Source organism: Maniola jurtina, chromosome 12, assembly GCF_905333055.1.
Source record: "Maniola jurtina chromosome 12, ilManJurt1.1, whole genome shotgun sequence".
In the NCBI taxonomy this organism is placed as follows: domain Eukaryota; kingdom Metazoa; phylum Arthropoda; class Insecta; order Lepidoptera; family Nymphalidae; genus Maniola; species Maniola jurtina.
The window spans coordinates 9,459,861-9,481,099 of NC_060040.1; the positions used below are offsets into that span (position 1 = coordinate 9,459,861).

At 36.0% G+C, this 21,239-nt stretch overlaps 1 protein-coding gene and 1 long non-coding RNA gene across 2 annotated transcripts in view; one reads left to right on the plus strand and one right to left on the minus strand.

Moving 5' to 3' along the window:
• LOC123870515 (trace amine-associated receptor 6) overlaps positions 1 to 21,239 on the plus strand; it is a 53,226-nt gene that overhangs the window by 14,943 nt on the left and 17,044 nt on the right. The gene's annotated exons all lie outside the window — the stretch shown is intronic.
• LOC123870522 lies at positions 1,561 to 8,492 on the minus strand. The gene is made up of 3 exons (XR_006797086.1): positions 8,435 to 8,492; positions 7,482 to 7,488; positions 1,561 to 1,572 (listed from the first exon to the last, which is right to left on the minus strand). It is a non-coding gene; the product is annotated as an uncharacterized LOC123870522 (long non-coding RNA).

The window sequence follows — 21,239 nt, forward strand, 5'->3', positions numbered from 1 at the left end:
CATAGGTAATTTGCAAACACGATAGACGTTGCGGTCCCAAGATGACTTTGCACCGGAAAGCGCAGTATTGCTTGAAAACTTTCCACTAGGTGGACAGAACATCAAACGAGTAACAGGAAGCCGCTAGATTCAGAAGGCGCAAGACCGTGGCGTGTGGAAGTCCCTAAAAGAGACCTTTTTTTTTTTCTTTAAATCTGGCTTTACTCTGATTAGCCAATGTCAAGTTTGTGATATTTTCAAGTTATTGAATTTATACAAGTATGGACTCCGTCTGCGCTGGCGCCCGCCGACATACGCGCGGCGCCCCTTTAGAGCGCTTCCCTGTCAGTTCCACCACCAAAAACACCAACTAACACAAAAACCAGCCACTCTTAAAAAAAAAAACACTCCAAACAAGCACAGCATGCGCGCCAGCAAACACCATCACAGACGAAGTCCAAAAAGAGACCTTTACCTTTGAAAAGTTAAAGTAGAGCGACAGTCTATTCCTTTCTCCGTAAGTTTGAAGCTTGTGAATGTGCACAAGGAAGTCTGAGTGGGTACGACATTACTTATCGGGTAAAGTTCAACTTCAACCATTCTCATTTCTTATACATTAAAATATCAGAGTTATAGCAATTATAAAAGCGAGCAATGTATACCAAATGGTTCAAACTTGACTGGTATACAAAACACTAGCTGTTTTCTGGTAATCATTATATTAGCGCGGGATCTGTTTATACTCTGCCCGACAAATTCTTATCAACTTAGTAATATGACATCTCCTTGCATCACACTATTTCATTTCTGGGGCTCGTTTCGTTAGAATCACACTTCACACTATCACACTAATATTATAAAGGCGAAAGTTTGTATGTGTGTGTGTGTGTATGTATGTTACTCCTTCACGCAAAAACTACTGGACGGTTTTGGCTGAAATTCGGAATGGATCCTGGATTAGCACATAGGCTACTTTTTATCCCGGAAAACCAAAGAGTTCTCACGGGATTTCGAAAAACCTAAATCCACGCGGACGAAGTCGCGGGCGTCAGCTAGTATTAGATAAAACTTATCCTCATAATTTCAAGTTTTATCTTTATTAGGTACCTTTAAAGACTGCTGTGCGTTAAAAATCAGTTCAAAGCCTTGATTTGTACGGATTTTTATTGAAGTCACTTGCAAAGCTGTTAGCAATAAAACTGTCCGATTCTGTCCTCTGTAGGTACACAGTAACCGAAAGACCTTCAAACAGTCTATACCGTAAAAGAGAAAAATTCGGACACGACCCAATGAAAAATGCTCCCATTTAAATAGAATTCCGCATAAGCATTCTATTCAACTTCGAAATACCAATGGAGCTTTTAAAATAGGTCGTCCTTTTCAATATCTGAAATATCGGGCGGGGGAAGGACTGAATTTGTAAGTAACTTAGTCAGCGGTTAAGATCTTTTTACTAAATACAGCTGACGTGTTCATCTGAATTTTGAAAGTTTCGTGTAACCGTGGCCTAATTGCGACAGTGCGTACATTTGTAGTGATTAGCAACGTAAAACCGAAGAATTCTACTCATAACTACTACGTAAAAAAGTGATACTCTCCCCGCGCCAGAAACTTAAGAATACCCCTAGTTATAGCTCGATTTTTTATATAAAGCGTTGTTCTTGTCCCGCTCGATTTATGTATTGCGCTGTCCTTATCACACTTCACACTAATATTATAAAGGCGTGTGTATGTGTGAATATTTGTTACTCTTTCACGCAAAAACTACCGGACGGATTTGACTGAAAAGAATGGGATAGATTATATCCTAGATTAATAATGCATATGCTACTTTTTACCCGGAAAATTAAAGAGTTCCTACGGGATTTTTAAAAAACCTCCACGCGAACGAAGTCGCGGGATCAGCTAGTGAATAGTATTTTTAAGTTTTGTTCGCTTGTATGAAATTTTATGGGTGTGGTTCTGTGGATGAACCAATAACTGGTGATGGTGGACTGGCTTAGGAGGTCTGAAATTGAATTTTTCAATCATTTACACGTAGGTACTTAAGTCGAAATTGTACTATTATGTATTAGCTACCTATATAACAAGTTATTCGTATATCTAAATACACAAATAATACGTTTACCGTATTCATCGGTAAAGGATAACATGCTTTAGTATCGACCCATATTCATTATTCAGTGCCCTTGTTGAATGCCACAATTTGAATATTATGGTCATCATCAATTTACTAGATACCTATATGTATAATATTGTAATCCTTAGCTATATAGTTAATTTAGTTTACATATTTAAAGGCACGTTTATTTTATGTGCACACTAAGTAAAGAATAACCGGTATAGATGTTTTTTTTGATTATGCAGGTTTTAAGTCATTTAATAGTATTTCATGAAGAGTTGCACAGATACCATCACAGATACATTTAAATACACCTTTATTTATTGACACACAATTTTTTTTAAATTCTTTATTTATCCTAGTAGTGGTATCATTCAAATTTTTAGAGTTTACAAGGTATCACGAATCTTGTGGGCAGGTAATTTTATTTCAATAATATAAACAAACATACGTACAAACACACTTTCACATTGTTTTAGATTTATTATAGAATTAAAGGATGAATTGCATAATATTATGTAGGTACTAATGTGTAATTATTACATACAGGTCCTAATTAATATGCTTTTAAGAGTAACCGTAACTTTTTTTAAGAGTAAGGCGCACCCCATCGCTTAGTTTCAAAGTTACACGGTCCCTTGAAACCCGTGTAACTTTGAAACTAAGCTACAGCAACCGGGACAATCACAGACAGACATTTCTTTCTAGAACATGTCTATATTTCATTAAGTTTGACCGGTTAATATTCAAATAGGAACCAAACTACAACTAGGTTACCATGGAAGGTCCTGGGGAGCGTGCTAGGGTTCTCTTAATATGTCTGACGTGCACCCAGCTTAAAATGAATGATCAAGGCTTACACTGCAAAAAAACAAGTGCAAATACCGCATGGCGATAAATGAAACTACTGGAAAATCTCGGGCAATATACCCCAGTGCGAAGCTCTAACCACCCTCATCGGTCGGTTTAGGTACATGTAACAACCCTCATTCTATTATTTGTTTCGAGAATTTTATTGGACGAGAAAAACAAGAGTAGAGTATATTTATTTAGCTCAAAAAATATATTTAGTCTGCTATGTTTGACTATTGGATCAACAGATTTATTTAACTGATTTGAATCGAATGCACCTTTATTATATATAGACCTAGGCCTTTTCCCATGTTAATTGGCGTCGGCTCTCCTAACCATATTTCTCCAAGTTGTTCTGTTTTGGGTCGTCATTGTGTCTATTTGGGCTGTTTTCAGGTCGTTCAATACTACTGACATCCAGCTTTGTCGAGGTCTGCCCCGTCGTCTGGGTCCAGCGCTAACATGTATTACGCTTCTGGTCATTTGATCCTCGGGTCTTCTCATGACATGACCATACCACCGCAGCTGTCTCGCTAAGAGTTTGTCTTCCATTGTCAGTCCATCCCAAACCTATATATGTATAGTACCTACGCGACAGGTCGAGATGGCAATCGGAATATGAGGCAGGGGGACGCCCCGCCCACCCGCACGTCACCCGCGCTATCCCGCACCGGGTTAGCGCGAGAGCTGTGCGTTTGTGCCGGGCACACCCTGATTACCACCTCGACTTGTCGCGTACTATGAAAAGCTGAAATTTTGCACAGACGTTTCCATTATCAAGGGATAAGGCAGGATTTTTTGAAAATTCCCACGGGATAAGGAATAAAGAGGATTTATATTTTCGCTTTATGACGGAAGAGAGAACTGACCGAGCAAAGCTAGAGATAGTCAGCTAATTGTCTTTATGTTTAAAGACGCATTTGAGTTTTGTACCATAAAAATCTTAATTCTTGTCCAAAATAAGTGGTGAATTTCTTCAAAATTGCCGGCATTGGCCGGTAATATTTAATAAATTTATCGCGTTACCCAGTTCCATAAATACAGCCTCTAGGTTTTGCCTCATGCATACAAATATAAGCAGACCATTTACATCTGGGTCGCATACGTTCTTACCGATATATTCATAAGCATCAATACCCTATGTAAGGTAAGTACTAAGTACCTATGAATAGTTTGAGCAAAGCGTTACTTGATGACACAGAATTAATTATACACCTATTAACGGCCGAAACTAATATAATCAATCCTATCTGTAATGTGAATATATAAAAGTAAAAACTGACTAACTCACTGACTGGCTGATTGACTGACTGATTGATTAATCTATCAACGCACAGCTCAAACTACTGGACAGATCGGGCTGAAATTTGGCATGCAGATAAATATTATGGCATAGACATACGCTAAGAAAGGATTTTCGAAAATTCAACCCCTAAGGGGCTAAATGGGGATTTTTTAAATTTGTGTAGTCCACGCGGACGAAGTCGTGGGTATAAGCTAGTTAATCGATAAAAGACTTTGCAACATAGTTATTTATTGTATCCAAGATTTCTTTTCTTCCTTCGTTATTTTGGTTTTGTGTATGGCTATGTTTTTGTTATATACGTATATTTTGGCAAAGCCGTTTCTGCCTAGAATCAGCTATTTTCATACAAGTTTTAACTTTTTTACACTGAGATGAATTGGGCGATTTTTTAATTTTAGTTGTAAATTGTAATTAACTTAAGACGAAATTAAATTTAATTAGAAAGACAATCATTTCATTCCACGCAAGTACCTATACCTATTTCTCGAAAAAAGAGATTACAAGAATTGTGTATTATCGCTTCGATAGATGGGATTGCTTGCAAATTGAAAAAAAAAAAGGTCAAAGCTTCATTGCAATAAATTCGTAGGTTTAAGACAGTAGTTATACCGGGATAGAGGATCCAACCACGTAACAACCCGAATACACTTAGTTTCACACTCAAACCCCTCGTAATGTATCAATTTGATTGAAAATGTTCTAACAGGGTGTGATTTTGAAGGACCTCTCTAATAATTACAGGGCACATTTCAATTTGATTGGAGACGGTTGATTCAATTGTTGATTCTACGTACTCGTAATGTCTCTGATCCAGTTTCGGCTATGGCAGTCAAATTCAACGGTGATTTTGATTATTTCCTAGTAGTTGGCTTGCATAGCTCTGTAGGAAATAATGAGGAAATATTATAAAAGTTTCCTTATTCGTACTTGGCTTGACACACTTGCCGTATGACTTGATCTATACATATAATAAAATTGTAGAAAAGTGGTGTCTGTACAGTGGAAATATATAAAAAAAAGTAGCAGGGGTTGTTATTATATCGATACCGAACCCGAAATTGTAATTAATTTTTTTTTGTCTGTTTGTCTGTTTGTCTGTGTGTTTGTGCACGCTAATATCAGAAACGGCTTATATTCGATTTAGATACGGTTTTCACTAATATATTGTAGTAAGCTTCACTTAACATTTAGTGTTTATTTCATGTCAATCGGTTCATAAATAAAAAAGTTATGTCAATTTAAAGAATCACGGCGAACATTTTTAACGTACAGAGTACGTACTACACGCCTCGCGCCTGAGCGTCCGTGGCTATATAAAGCGCGGTCACTATTCCACGCGAACGAAGTCGCGGGCACAGCTAGTAGTACATAAGCGTGGTGCGCCTAGTTGTTAAGACTTCGACCTCCTGTTAGGGGGTTCTCTAGAACGCACTGTAAACTTCAAAGAGTTTTAAGCAATAAATCGCTAATAATTGCTTTACGATGAAAAAAAAACATCGCGAGGGGCCTGCATGCCTGAGACTCTATAATATTGTCAAAGGCGTGTGAAGTCGGCCAATCTGTACTTGGCGTGGTGGACTTTGGCCAAGAGAGGAGACTGTAAAGATAGTAAATAGCCTGGCAAAGGGTTGAGACTTGAGATGATGATGACGGCCCTGGTGTATTATCAATTCCCTCACCGTCATAGTCCGATGGGACAGCAATCCTACACGTTCGGAGAGAGCCCAGATGTCATACCATCGGCCTGACGTGATTTCCTCGTCACGGGGGTTATACATCACCAACTTCCAAACTGAGCTTTTTTTGCTAGATAAAGCTAGAGACTTTTTGGATAGACCCGGAACTTGAACGTGGAACTTTATGATTTACAGCTAAATAAGCTAGACACTGGAACAACAAGGCAGTAGTTACATATAATATTATGCATGTCGTGAGATTCATATTATGTAATATGCATCGTGTTTCAATGGTGTCCACGTATTGTGTCTTCCAATAATTGTTCCCACATGTCAAACCCATTCTATATTGATATTACGGCTAGATTCTGTAATGACAGTGACATTTCGAAGAAAGGAATAATAGAGTAGTTCACTCGGATAATAGTTCAAAAGGAATCATACACAGTACAACTAGAAATGCATCTACAATCCATATCAATGTATCTGTAACTACTCGTATAAATATAAATATTATAGTTTAAATAGTTTTTACACTCTCTTTCAAGTACTAAATTTTAATGACAAATTATTATCATGATTCTTTTTTCATTCATTTAGATGTAATTAGTACTTATGACAAAGCTTACAAAAGATAATAACGGCGAGGGTTGTAGAACTCTTTATATAATGCGCTTTGTGGTTTTATTTTGTTTTTCTTTAAGCGGACGTGCCGCACAATGTGCCTAGCGGAAACAATATAATGACTAGAAATTTGTGTATTATTAAAGGACAGGCTCTTTCATTACATGTATGTATATTATGATTTAATCCATCTCTAACTACAATAATAAATCTTTTTTTTTTACTGAATTATCGAAGTAATATAAGTTAGTTTATTTTACCCATTAGCTAATAGGTATATATGTATAGTTAAAGTTGAAATCAAGTAAACGAGTGACGTTTGTAAACATGCCAAGTGTTAACTTAGTAACAAATCTATTAAAGTTTTGTTGTAACCTAATTTCAACGTAAGCCTACCTAACTTCTTTGCTCTGATTTAGTTCCGTACGTTATACCAATTACAAAGTTGCAGACATAGTTCCAGTACTCATATTTCCATTTAAATAGGCTCTCTAATGTCCCAAGTTGCCACCATGTTGCTCGCTGATGTCTTTTGGCAATAGTTTCAGCTTGTACTAGAGCTGGGAAAGTGCTAGAGCCGCTATTACTTAGCAGCTTAAGATTGGCGTACATCCAGAAGTAATAGTCACAAGGTCTGAATTATTCGTAACATTTTCTTCTTAAACTAAGTACTAACGAAGAAGCCCAGTATTGTAATTGAGGATACACAATCAAACAATGAAGCTGGTGTGTTATTGATAAATAGGAGATTATTTCCCTTTGTGTCCAATTTATTTGAATCTTTCCAGCTGTTAAGTTGTGAAATAGAAATAGAAGTAGAAGATAAGATTTTTTTATTTTAATAAACTTTTACTGTGCTTTCGAATCGTCAAGTAAAACCGCGCGCACTGGTTTAAAAAATAAAAATATTTTCACATTGCACATCACTACTCAATTACTCATATCATAAATGCGAAAGTGTGTTGGTTTATTTGTTTGTCCTTCAATCACGCCACAACTGAGGAATCGATCTGCGTAGTTTTTGCATGGATATAGTTAAGGACCTAGAGAGTGACATAGGCTATCCAAAGAGGTCTCATGGAATTTCAAAACCTAAACCTTGCGTTCAAAGTCGCGGGCATCAGCTATAGAACTTAAATAATGGAAGTGATTGAGGGCGACATTTTGTCTAGGTGTGATCAATATTGGATAATTTAAGGAGTTATAACGTTTCAAAAAGTTGTAAGGATATAACCAATTAATTTCTGCGTAGTAATCAAGTAGGTACTTATGTCATTAGGAATCTGGGTCTATCCGTGTCGTCAGCAGTCGTTGGTAATATGCACGGAGTAGAAGGTAATATGGCATTGGCAATAATAATCGATAGTCGATGTGTAAAAACAAGTGATTTGAGCGAGCTATACGTACGAGGATGGTGAACGAAAAATGATGAATCTTACTACTAAACAGCACTTATAAAGAGTAGGTAATAATCATTTTCTCGGAAATCTATACTACCACTCGCGTAGAACGAAGTGACATCGATTCGTGCAGAGAGCATGTCATTAGTGCGGTGCGACGCGACGAACGGTTTCTTTGTGAAGAATCGTGTCTAACGACATGACATGTCACGCTAATAGACGCGAGTTTGAACAAATCGATTTAATGGCGAATCGATTTCAAATCCATACCACACAACATATAGTAAGTACTATGTATATTCAGTCCCACATTTAAATGATGCCTGTCAGAAGTGAAAAAAAGTGTGTCTCTCTGCCTGTTACAACGGTTCAATCGCTGAATAAATTTTTAGATAAGATACTTTTTATCCCAGATACTCAAAAGTTCCCACACGATTTAAAAAATGTTGCCAGTCTACTGACTGCCAACTTTGACTAGACAGCGGATAGAAATGAAAACTTAAACATACTTGACACTTCCATTAAAAGTTGAACCTTGACCTCACCACAAAATCGGCAAACGCGCCTGAACAAGCAAATTCACGTAGGCAAAGTATTATAAGATGGGTTCGGTCGTAAAAAAATGTACATTAGTTTTTTTTTTGTTGTCCTGGTTTTATTTTTGTCATAGAATCAGTGCTGTTTTAGTTACGAATATATGTTCCATATTGATCTAAATATAACCTCTCTGTAGTTTAGATAAAACCATGAAATCTCAGCTATCCTTACAAATTTGTATTTATTTTAGTTTTTTTCCGATTGGCAAAATTTTTGCTCCATACAAAAACAGTTTGTCCAACTACTACACTATTATCGAAAACATGTCATTTTAACAAAACTTTTGTCCTAATATTGCGTTTGTAAGTTAGGTTCGAGTTCTGATTACTTTTCCAACGTATTTACAAAAGGTTACCATTCTTTTATCAATAACCATAATTTTCTTCAACTTCTAAAATGTGTCCAATTTTTTGTGCGTGTGTAACGTCCTGAATGTAACGACATTAGAACGCCTATTTTTGCCATACTACATAAATAATTTGGTTTCTTTTGCCTTTCATTTATTGGCAACACTATTGAACAAGGCGCCAACATTCAGAAAATAAAAACGGCCATGTTTGTTAGGAGGAAAATTGTTAATTTGTGTTGACGCGAGAATTGTCGCCAAAAATTGTTTTTCTTATGTTGAATTGCAGGGTGAGTATTGGACATTCTTTCGAACTCATAAATAAAGGTTAATAAAGCTTTGTTATCGCGTAAAACAATGAAACTACTTCTCTGTCTGTAATTATTCGCTGTACAGTGATATTTTGATTTGAGCTTATGTCGTTCGCTTTTTTCTGTCATGATTGTAACATATGTAACGAAATGTGTAACGTTACGGTCATGACCGATTGTAAGGCGGAGAGTACACTTCTTTAGAAATTCAATTTTGACTTAATTTAATTTCTTAAAAAAAACTAGTGTTTATAATGTCTAATGGGGTCTCTGCGAGTTGGCTTTGGCTCCTCGTATGCCTACTAAAGGACCGGGACCCCAGGGTCGCGAAATCGTTATGCATCTCAATAATAATATAATATTGTAAAAATAATATAATATTCTAATCATAATATTGTATGATTCTGAACTAAGCTTTATGTTGATCATGAATGTATCATTGAGTCAGGTATGTAACGTTTGTTACGATGTCATGAATGCAACTATACATTTTTTTACGACCACACCCAGATAGTAATATTGTAGATACATCGTAAAACTGTGGTAGTAGTAGGTAAGTATATATTTTTAAAATATCAGCGGTAATATTAACTTGTTCGGTTATTTTAACTATTTTGTATTGAACTAATCACTAAAGGCGGAAAGAAAGCATGGGACGCGTCCGTAATCCGCGGCTGATAGGTGTGCATAGTCGTTTGGGACGCGGCTGATAGGTGTGCATAGTCGCTTGGGACGCGGCTGATAGGTGTGCATAGTCGCTTGGGACGCAGCTGATACTGATTTTTAAAATATCAGCGGTAATATTAACTTGTTCGGTGTATTTTAACTATTTTGTATTGAACTAATCACTAAAGGCGGAAAGAAAGCATGGGACGCGTCCGTAATCCGCGGCTGATAGGTGTGCATAGTCGTTTGGGACGCGGCTTGGGAGATATCTCTCGGACGCGACGTCCGAGCACTTCCAAGCGCTCAAGGTTACGTCATCCGCGATTTTCGTTCGATAGCTTCCACAGTTCAGTCATAATATTATGTAGTTTTACAAATAGTACATCGTAAAACTGTGGTTCAGTGTGCATTGTATTTATCCAGACCTATAAGTCACAGCCGTCTGCCGCATTAGATAATTCGTTTCCGCTAAGAGCGAAATATCATTATTAGGTACTTATTACCCTACAAAGAGTAGGCAAAGACCAATGGGAGAGATCCATCGTAACCAGATTCGATCAGAATAGGCCCTCTTGAATCAGTCTCGACGATGGATTATTATTTTTATGATTCAATTGTAAGAATATCAAAGAAACCCCAGCCAATATTATTACGTTTTTCTTTAGAAACAAGACGTAGGTAATAAATACCACATAATACTGAAGTAAGTAGGTACCTACTTGTTAAATACAAGGATACAAGTTTTTTGCTCCACGAAGCGGCAGCTTGGTTTATCTTTTATTTAGAACTTTTGACATAAATTGCCACGGGAACAGGAAAAACTTGTTTAAAAGAAATGTTCTGCACCCAATAACAGTAATTGAATATCAAATATCGAATCCGTCATATCCCACATATTGTGTTACGGAAACGGAATACGAAATTTCAAGTCGATAAGAAACAGTTTTGATAAAAAAATAGATACGAAAATAGTAAATATTCACGTATCATGTATATCATATTTATGTATTTTTCTTTTTACGACTGGATGACTGATTTTGTTTGGCACAGAATAGCTAAATAACCTACACTAAATATATATTGGTGAAAACCTAAATAAAATCCGTGTAGGAAGGTTCATATTTTTGTGACTAGACACTAAGAGCTCGTTCACACAGGCTGCGTAAGCGTAGATGTAGCGCGTACCATTGCGTATAATGTATGGAACTGTATGAAATATGGCATTCCGCTTGCGTGGCGTGAACGTTCACGTAGTAGACGTAATGCGTGCAGTTACGTGTATGGGTTCACGGCGGTCACTACGCACGTGTCACATGTACGTGCTGCATACGCAATTGGTGTTAATCGGCTATAAATGCCGTTTAGTGTAATATGTATTAAAGAATAATATGAATAGAATTTATATTTTATTGCAACTGTATAATTTCTTTTATCATATTTTTATCAATGTGGGTAAATTTTTAGTATACATAGTGTAAGTAGATAGGTATATAATTATCCCATCTTCACCAAGCTAGAATTAATTTAGTTATAAAGTTTGTCTTGCTTTAAAGTTTAATGATGATTGCTTGAAATAGATGATCCGTTTCGCTGAAGCGGTAATAAGACTTTTGGATTAATGGCTGGTGATAATAGAAAATCAATAGCTTTAAACGAGGCACCATTGTGGATGTTAATAGGTCTTAACGAGCTACTATGATGACGTCACTGCATTTAGAAGGCTTCCCAGCAGTTGTTATAGGCTTCGAATTTACGTAAGAAATAATTTATTCTGTTCATTACTTTTTAACCACCAAACCAAAAAGAGGAGTGTTATAAGTTTGACGTGTGTATCTGTATATCTGTCTGTGGCATCGTAGCTCCTAAACTAATTAATTTAGTGTTTTTTTGTTTGAAAGGTGGCTTGATTGAGAGTGTTCTTAGCTATAATCCAAGAAAATCGGTTCAGCCGTTTGAAAGTTATCAGTTCTTTTCTAGTTACTGTAACCTTCACTTGTCGGGGGTTTTATAAATTTTTAATTTACACTTGTAAATATATGTCTGTTTTAGTAAGTTTAATTCAAATAAAAGCTAGCTGGATTTTTGTGAAAAAAAAGCCGTCTAAACTTCACCAGACCATGTCTAATTTGGCGACTTGCTGGCACGCAGTCGTAAGATATCTACGTATAGATTCCGGATAAGACGCCCACGGTCCACGAGATGTGGTAACTTGTGCGAAACTACGAATCCAAAATACGCTGACAATACCCCGCAGTAAATATCGCAAAGTTTTCCTTTATAGCCTTGTTATATGAATGTGAATAAATGTTAGGGTGGGAGGATTTAGAAATTGTAATGGTGGAAGAAATGAGCATCGGATGTAGATACAACTTATCATGTCATGTAGCTTAATTTGAGAACGACAAATAAGAAGCTTACTAGGTATCTTAAGGATTTTTTTATTTTTAAATTAAAACTGCCTTCAGCACTTTTTACTTATTTATTATTCTTCTTCTAAAACAATATTCACAAATACTATAAAAACTTACTAAACTTACTAACTTCTGCACTTATAATTATTATTACTAACCATAAAGCTATTATAAGACTAGAGACCCTCATAGGTTGTTGCCGCTCTTGTACATCCATGTGTCAACTAGGTATTGTTATCTCGGTCTATTTCAGGGAACCTCCGTTCGGGTAAAAGCGATAGCTCATATAAGTCTGGCAACAACGCACTGTATGTGTAACTGGTGACAGTAGTTGTCAGCATTTGGAGACAAAACATTGGGATTTGATTTAGTGTTTTTATAAAATTTTAAATATCACATAAATCTGGGTTAAAATAAAAATAAAATCAAAAAACCAAATGTGTGACGCTGTGTTTTGTGCCTCCAGATATAAGAAAGGAGGCGTCCAAGTTCCTGAATTGCCTTTTCATAGGTAAGTCTTTAATAACTATTTCATCGATACCAACCACGATTTTTATTCCGAAAATCGCTGAAAATTAAAGATTTACATGTTATAAGTTTAATTATCTCGTGTAATACTGACAAAAACCACGTTTTATAGCGTAATCTAATATTAATTTATGCATTATTTTAGGCTTCATTTTTAGTGATGTGTACACACTTTATCGATTAAATCAAATTTGTCTTTTATCGTTTTAATAACATTTGCATACTTTTGTAGATTTCCAAAATGTCCTGAATTTAGAACTGCGTGGATCAGGGCCATAAAACGAAAAAACTGGGAGCCAAAGGAATATTCTCGTCTATGCTCCAAACATTTCGAAGAGTCTTGTTATACATATTTCTGGTTTAAAAATAAATAAATTGAAATCAGATGCAATACCAACTATATTTGAAGGATATCTTATACTAGCTGACGCCCGCGACTTCGTCCGCGTGGATTTAGGTTTTTCGAAATCCCGTGGGAACTCTGGTTTTCCGGGATAAAAAGTAGCCTATGTGCTAATCCAGGATATTATCTATCTCCATTCCGAATTTCAGCCAAATCCGTCCAGTCCTTTGCGTGAAGGAGTAACAAACATACACACACACACACACACATACAAACTTTCGCCTTTATAATATTAGTGTGATAGTGTGATGTGATACCATCAACCAGTAAGCACTAAGCACTTTCAAATTGTATGTAGGTACCTATCTACTAATAAATATGTAGTAATATTACACTTTTCTTTATTTGACAATAGTTAAACAAAAAGGGACCAACAATTATTTTTCAGGATTGAGGTACAAGTGAGTTTAAATAATTTCTCATGTTTTACTGATGTTTTCTTAAATTTTATTATCATCGTAAGGAATTTTGCATTTTTAACTAGTAACAGCAAGACATAAATAAATTCATTTAATTTCAGGTTATACAAAAACGAAAACCACTTCGAGAGCTGTAATAATTTTGTTGACACAGAATTAACGTTTAAAGAGCTTTCTATTTTATAATAGAGCAAGATCCCAGAAGCACCAGAACGTATTTACTTATTTGCTGAGAAATGGCCAATTTAAAGGTACATAATTAAAACATCTGAGTGTAGATTTTATGTATGTATATTTTACAGAAGATTGTAAATAATTAATATTCAATGCTGCCAGAAACTTTCCGTCTCAAAAAATAACATTGCAAGTATATAAAATACTAGCCGATGCCCGCGACTTCGCCCGCGTAGATTTAGGTTTTTTGAAATCCCATGGGAACTCTTTGATTTTCCGGGATAAAAAGTAGCCTATGTGCTAATCCAGGATATTATCTATCTCCATTCCAAATTTCAGCCAAATCCGTCCAGTAGTTTTTGCGTGAAGGAGTAACAAACATACACACACACACACACACACATACACACTTTCGCCTTTATAATATTAGTGTGATGTCTACGATAATTGTAATAATACGTAATAAATTGATTTAAATTATTTGAAAAGTGTTTCATTTTACTTTTGTTTTTACTGAATATATAATCGTCAGCGTGGATTTAGGTTTTTAAAAATCCCGTGAGTAGGTAATCTTTAATTTTCTGAAGTAAAAAGTTGTCAATTTCCAGAACGTAAGCTATCTCTGTACATACAAATCGGTACAACGGGTGGGCTTATAAGAATCCCATGGGAACTCTTTGATTTTTTCGGGATAAAAGTAGCCTATGCCCACTCTTAGGGTGTAAACTAACTCTGTACCAAATTTCATCAAAATCGGTTAAACTACTGGGCCGTGAAAAGCTAACAGACAGACTGAGATACACTTTCGTATTTATAATATTAGTATGGATACGTAGTCCGTCATAGTAACATAGAAAATTAATTTTGATGTGGTATCGATATACCCAAATTCGCCGTCCCAGCCCTAGATGGTGCACACAGTGACAAAATGACTTACGCGCACAAAAATAATTGACACGCATTTTCAGTTTATTATCGGTCCATAGTTATAATACGTCCATGTTACTAACTTATTCCCGCAACTTCGTCCTAAACTCATCGTTCGTCGAAACTCCTAAAAGTGTATTAATGTTATCTTCTTACTCGTATGTGAATGTACATCATGACTTATATCAACTGACCCAATTTTCATAATTTTAAGCAAAAAAATTTAGTACTATTTTAATACAATTTTATAATATTTTATGTATGAAAATCTGGGGTCGTTGCACTCTGATGCTAAATATAAGTCAGTGTGCATGCGCAGAATGGTTGCGTTATGTATTTATGGCGCCTGAAAAACGAATTATTGATGGAGTCCTTTGGTCCTTCGTCGAACTTAGGGCTCTCTCTATAGTTGTTATTCCTCATTACTGAGGGTCATGACCCCTTTCCTACAATGGTAGGAGTTGTCTTGGGATAATAACGCGGTGGGTTTCATGCCTCAGAACTGTAAATTCGATTCGATTACTGTCTGGATTTATTTCGAAAAAGGTTTTATCTTGATCTAGGAGTATAGACTGCTATTATAGAGATGAGTCACTTTAGCTTTGTTGCAAAGGGTTTACCAATTCTATATATGTACTGAATTTGTTATATACGACGAGTACATGGAATGGACACTTACTTCCATTGTCGGGAAATATACTTATTCTAATCGTAAAAAATGCGTGCAAATTTTAGCTAACTAGCTAGCTATACTTTTAATTTTTTATTCAGATAAGTACAAGATAGCTCTTGACTGCAAACTCACCTGGTGGTACATCATCACTTACCACCAGGTGAGATTGCGGGCTAACCTGGAAGTTTTTATTAGACCCATAATCTATAATGAGTATTATAGCTGTTAATGTTGACCTGTACTATTTTCATTAGTCGTTATAGATATACCTAGTAGTAATCCATAGAACGTTAAGGTCACTAGCTGGCTCTTGTCTGTTGGCCGTGATCCAAAGTGTTCACTGGCTATAATAACTTTAACAAACATAATCTACTTATTGTAAGTGCTAATAGCGATAATATAATGAATATATGAATTTAATGAATATAATGTCACAATTATAGGTATAACAAGAGTTATTGCCATATTGATAGTAATAATTTTATTGTCAGGACAAGGTTTGTAGGAAAAATATTTTATGAAAAATTCTCAATAATAATTTAACCGCTAGTTCAATTCTAAAACTATAAGCTCATAAGTTTACAATAATTATGATAGCTAAACTAAATCACCAAACCTAGTGCCAAACACAATAATATTCCCTTCTGTAGTTGGTTAAAAATTAGAATCAGTGAAGAAAAGAAAAAGTCAGAGTCCTCTATTCCATACGAAAGCTACTATCTAAGCTTAGACAGGACCCTAATTGGATGACTGGTTCTGAAAAGTTCAGTGTGCATCTCTATGTATATACATATAAAGAGACCTGATACGGGTGACAAAGAGAACCTTTATCGACGAAACGAGAGATGCAATGGTCGAAGTGAAGAACTTTTTACTGGCTATTCGTACACGCACCTACATATCAAGCGGTTATCGTTGTTACAAACATCTTCTGGGTAAGTGGGTTCAATATACATAACTTTTATCAGGTGATATTGTGGTCCAGCCCATCTCTTCTTCAATTTCTAAGAATAAATAGTTTGAAACAAAGACGCTAAGTTCAAAACTTATTCCTGCACTTTAATGCAGTTTTTGACTTCCTTTAGAATTTATGAGGAAGTTTTATGATGTACAATCGCGTTTATAATGTATAATGTATAGAACATATTATTCACATTTAGTCTATACTAGCTGATACCCTCTACTTCTTCCACGTGGGATTAGAATTTTATAAATCCCGTGGGAACGCTTTGATTTTCCGGGATAAAAAGTAGTCTGCGTTACTCTCCATCTCTTTAACTATTTTCGTACAAAAAGTCACATTGATATGTTGCTCCGTTACAGCGTAATTGAGAGACTAATCAACAAACAAATACAATTTGTATTCTGTATGTATTCTGTGGTCAAACCCTTCTCATTTTGAGGGATGAACCGTGCTCAGTAGTGAACTGGCAATGAGCAAAAAGTCAAAGTCAAAGTCACAATCATTTATGCTTGTTGCTGATGATGATGGTTATTTACTTAATAGCTTAAAACGCACATAGCTTTTATCCAATTATTATGTTTGTGTTCACTGTGGTTTGTATCTGTTACGAATGTTGGCACAGATACACGCTGCAGAGAATGGCACGGGCAGTTGCCCCGAGAGGTATAGTGTTGGCAAACGAAAACTGTGTCACGTCACTCCGAGTTGATAAAACTAAGCCGTGCTTATGTGAAACAAGAATAAATCTACGGCTACACAAGCGCGTTATGAACACGGGATGTGGTACACGATGAAGGAGCGTCCACGACGCAGGGTTAAAACGCTCATTGCTTCTATCCAATTAATTATAGTAACCCATTAGCACCCTTTGGGAATGGAAGCCTAAAAAGGAGGCCCCATACACTTTCCGTTTCACTCTATCTTATAGGTGTGCATTGCACTTATAATTTTGATTAAGAAGTTATTCATATTCCATTCCATATTTTCGACTTTGTACCTACCTACGACTTTCTTTAATATAAATCCTACGCCACTACAAATAAATCAAAAACAGCTCCAACTGGGTACTTAATTTTATCGTAACTGGTGAAAAATCTTATTTGAAAAGTTTACCACAAAGCTAGAAAATAAATGTTGCAGCCAGGAATATAACATTTTTCGAAGAGCCCTCGTCTTGTAGAGGCGCCGCGGGCGGTCGGCATTGTAACAGATGATGCGGGTCAAGATAATTATAGCCTTCATAGCGACTATCGGGCGCCATTCCGGAAGAATCGTTTTTGGTTTTCTGGCGTTTGGCCTTTCCAAGCCGCCTCTAAAAAATTATGATCCTGCGGCGAGTCATTAGGGTAATGAAAAAATATCTTTTGATGACATATTTTTTTCTGGGTCGAATGGAATGCGCGGCTGAATTGTTTTAGTTTTTTGGGGTGGATTAGATTGCTGACACATATTTATTACGTGAACAAAATTTATGAATAACGTTGTATTTTGGAATCTGAAGTTAAGTGACTTGTACTTATTGTAATACTAACAAATTCACGTGGATTAAGGTTTTTAAAAATCTCGTGGGAACTCTACGATTTTTCGAGATGAAAAGTAGCCTATGTCGCTCTTCACGTGTTTAATAATTAAGTATAATCATGCAAAAAATCACGATGGTCCGCTCGTTGCTCCGTTGTGATGTGACTCTCCATCCCAGACGGGAAATCAAACAACCAAAAAACCAACAAACACACTTTCGCATTTATAATAGACTTAGTAATTCAGAAGTAGAACTTGACCCCTGATAGGAAATACTTTTAAAATAAAATGAATGCCGAATACAAGGGTCATAAAAATAATCAGCTGATAGATGGCCTTATAGAATAGACAAGGTTATTTTTTGGAAGTCCCTAAACATACTGGCAGAAATTCGTAAATGAAGATCTAAGATTGAGGAGCAAGGATGAATAAGGACTCCCAAAAGGTTGTACCTACTTAGTGCTGAAGTACCATATAATGCTTTTAAGATCTTAATTTATGTCCAATAAATAACAATCAAATAGTCAAAACGCTTGGATGTTCAGTTCCAGGTTTAAATCCTAGTTAAACATAACAAAGTAAAAAGACGATAATAGTAAATCTGAGTTCTACTCAAAAACTTCACAACAAGAATGTTAGACTTTATTCATGTTACGTTATATTTTTAGCTAAGACATTTTGGAGATAAATGTCCTTAAACAGTCATATTACTTCACAAAATTACATTCTAAACTAAAATGTTATACCAAAGAGAGAACGGCATACAATTTAATCAAAACACATAAGCTTTATTGAATACAGTTGCAACTCAGCAATCCAATATTTAAAATGCTGTACAAAGAAAGAATCCCTAGTAAATTTCCTTAAAAATGTTCAATGTCACAGTGAAATACACTGAGGAATATGGGTCAAAGACGTTTTGTCCTATTTGGCTGCGTCGTGAACTCGCCTATAAAGCTGAACTCGTAAATAGGAATAGGACTAGTGTAAAGCGTATGCGATACAGCTTCGTGATACAGCTACTGTTAATGGAAAAAGTTTAAAACAAAATACAATTTTTCGTTAGGTTGTGTACGTTGTTGTACAGTAATTGCTTAAAGACAAAAGTCTTCGGACAGTGCGTGCTGACAGCGATGCCATGGGTCCGAGATATGGTCGCTAACTATCATAGTAAGCTGAGAGTAACTGGCAATGGTGAGATATTTGCTTGGAGTTTCTCTACATGATCAAACCAGAAATGAGAAGATAACTGACATAGCTCAGTGGATGTGAAGCTAAAGTGGCAATGGGCAGGACGTAGGCGAAAACCCGGTAGACGTTACGAGTCCCAAAGAGTTGAAATGGTAACCTCATAACGGAACGCGCAGTGTTAGAAGACCCCCCCATCACTAGGTGGGCATACGACATTAAACGAGTGGCCGGGAGCCGCTAGATTCAGGCGGCCCAACACCATGACTTGTGGAAGTCTCTAGAAGAAATCTTTAGCCAGCAGTGCACGTCATTGGTTGATAACGATGAAGATAATACGCTGTAGGCAATTTCAATCTGGAAAAGGTTTAAAAAATATATGAAATAGGTACTTAGTGTTCTTATTATGAAAACTAATGTTCATAATATACCCAAGTCTTATATTAAATTACATTTCATACATCTAAGCACAGAATACCTACTAGCTTCTAGTGAAGATACGATGTAATTGAAATCAAATCAAATCAAATCATCATTTATTTGCTCAAATGTAGGTTAGCATAGATTTTACAATTTATTTTAGTGTCACTACACTTGCCATGTAATGGCGTGCAAATATTTTACATGAGCGTTTGAGAGTTCTGGTTTAGTTAATGGCTTCGTTTTATAGCTATGTTAATAATCTATAATAAATCGAGGAGTTCTAGCCCCTGAGATGAGAGTTCTAGCAGCTGGAAATTTTTTAACAACTTTTGGTGTGAAGTTTGAAAATTGATTGTTTATAACTATTCTTCTATGCTCTGCTGGGACTTCTTTGTGAGTTCTGGGCTAATTAATAGCTTTATTTTATAGCTTAGTTAATGAGCTATAAGAAATCGTAGAGTTCTAGGTTCTGAGATTTGAGTTCTAGCTGCTAGAATTTTTTTAAATTACTTATGATGACTAAATTTGAAAATTTATTGATTTTTTCATTTGACTTTTTTTAGGTTTATATGCCAGAACTATCATTATAAAGTATGAGGAACTATAGAACTGAGATACGTGCGTACAGAGAACTCTTTTTTTTTCGCTTTGCTCGAAAATGATCTGCTACCGGAAGTTAGCAGAGCATTATTTCAACTGCGATTTTTTTAGCAAAAACGCCAGAACTATCTTCAAAAAGTATCAGGAACTATAGAACTCTTCTGCATGCGAAGGGAACTCCTTTTTATTTTTGATCTGCTGGCATATGCTCTGCTAAGTTCACGGGCACCTAGCTTCTAGTGAAGATACGATGTAATTGAAATTAGCCTTAGAAACCTTAAAATGTTTTGGTGGTATGTAATTATTACGCTTTTACAAGGCTTTTACTAAGTATGGATAAGGCAAGATAATATATATGTTTCAGAAGCTACTGTGAAAAGTGAGGCAAGTGAAATTTGAGGAGTGCGAGTAGGTAGATATTATCTAGGACGCTGAAAAAGTCCAAAATTGGTAATCCTTTAGTGAGGCATTTATAACTTCTCAACGTCTAGATCTCGGAGCTCGACAGCATTAACGGTGCATTTATGTAAAACAGGGATTTAGTAGGATACCTTTCTTTTTTTGTAGTACTACTAAATGCAAAAAATAAAATATTCTTAAAGTAGATTAAGGGGTGGTGTGACTTTACAAAACCTGCCCCGGTATATTAAAAAAAGGTCAGAAAAGTTAAAGCTAAGCCGTTTTGCTTTTAACCGCAACACATGTAAATGCAGATTGCGTTTTTGCATGAGTTACGGTTGAAAACAAAAAGCTTAACGGAATAACTCTGTATCTTGTACGACCCTGCATTTATTTCTTGGATGATAAGTTCGCGTTTGTCTGTGATCTCACCTAGTTGTATGGTATGAGGCAATCTGAAAGCGGGCTGATAGACATGTAGACCTATTTGTTCCACGCATATCGTATAAACGCTATATCGCTTGAAGACATGTGTTTGCTGATAGAGTGGTATCCATGGCCAAAACCTCTCACCTTGCTAGACAAGAGTTAATCTAAAATTATAAGTTTCCAAATTGCTCCTACCAGAAATTAAACCCGGGAAGATTAAGACCATAGCGCTCATCTTTGTACTAGGAAAGCCAACAAGAATCCTGTATTAATGTAGACATGAGACAATGACGAAAGAGAC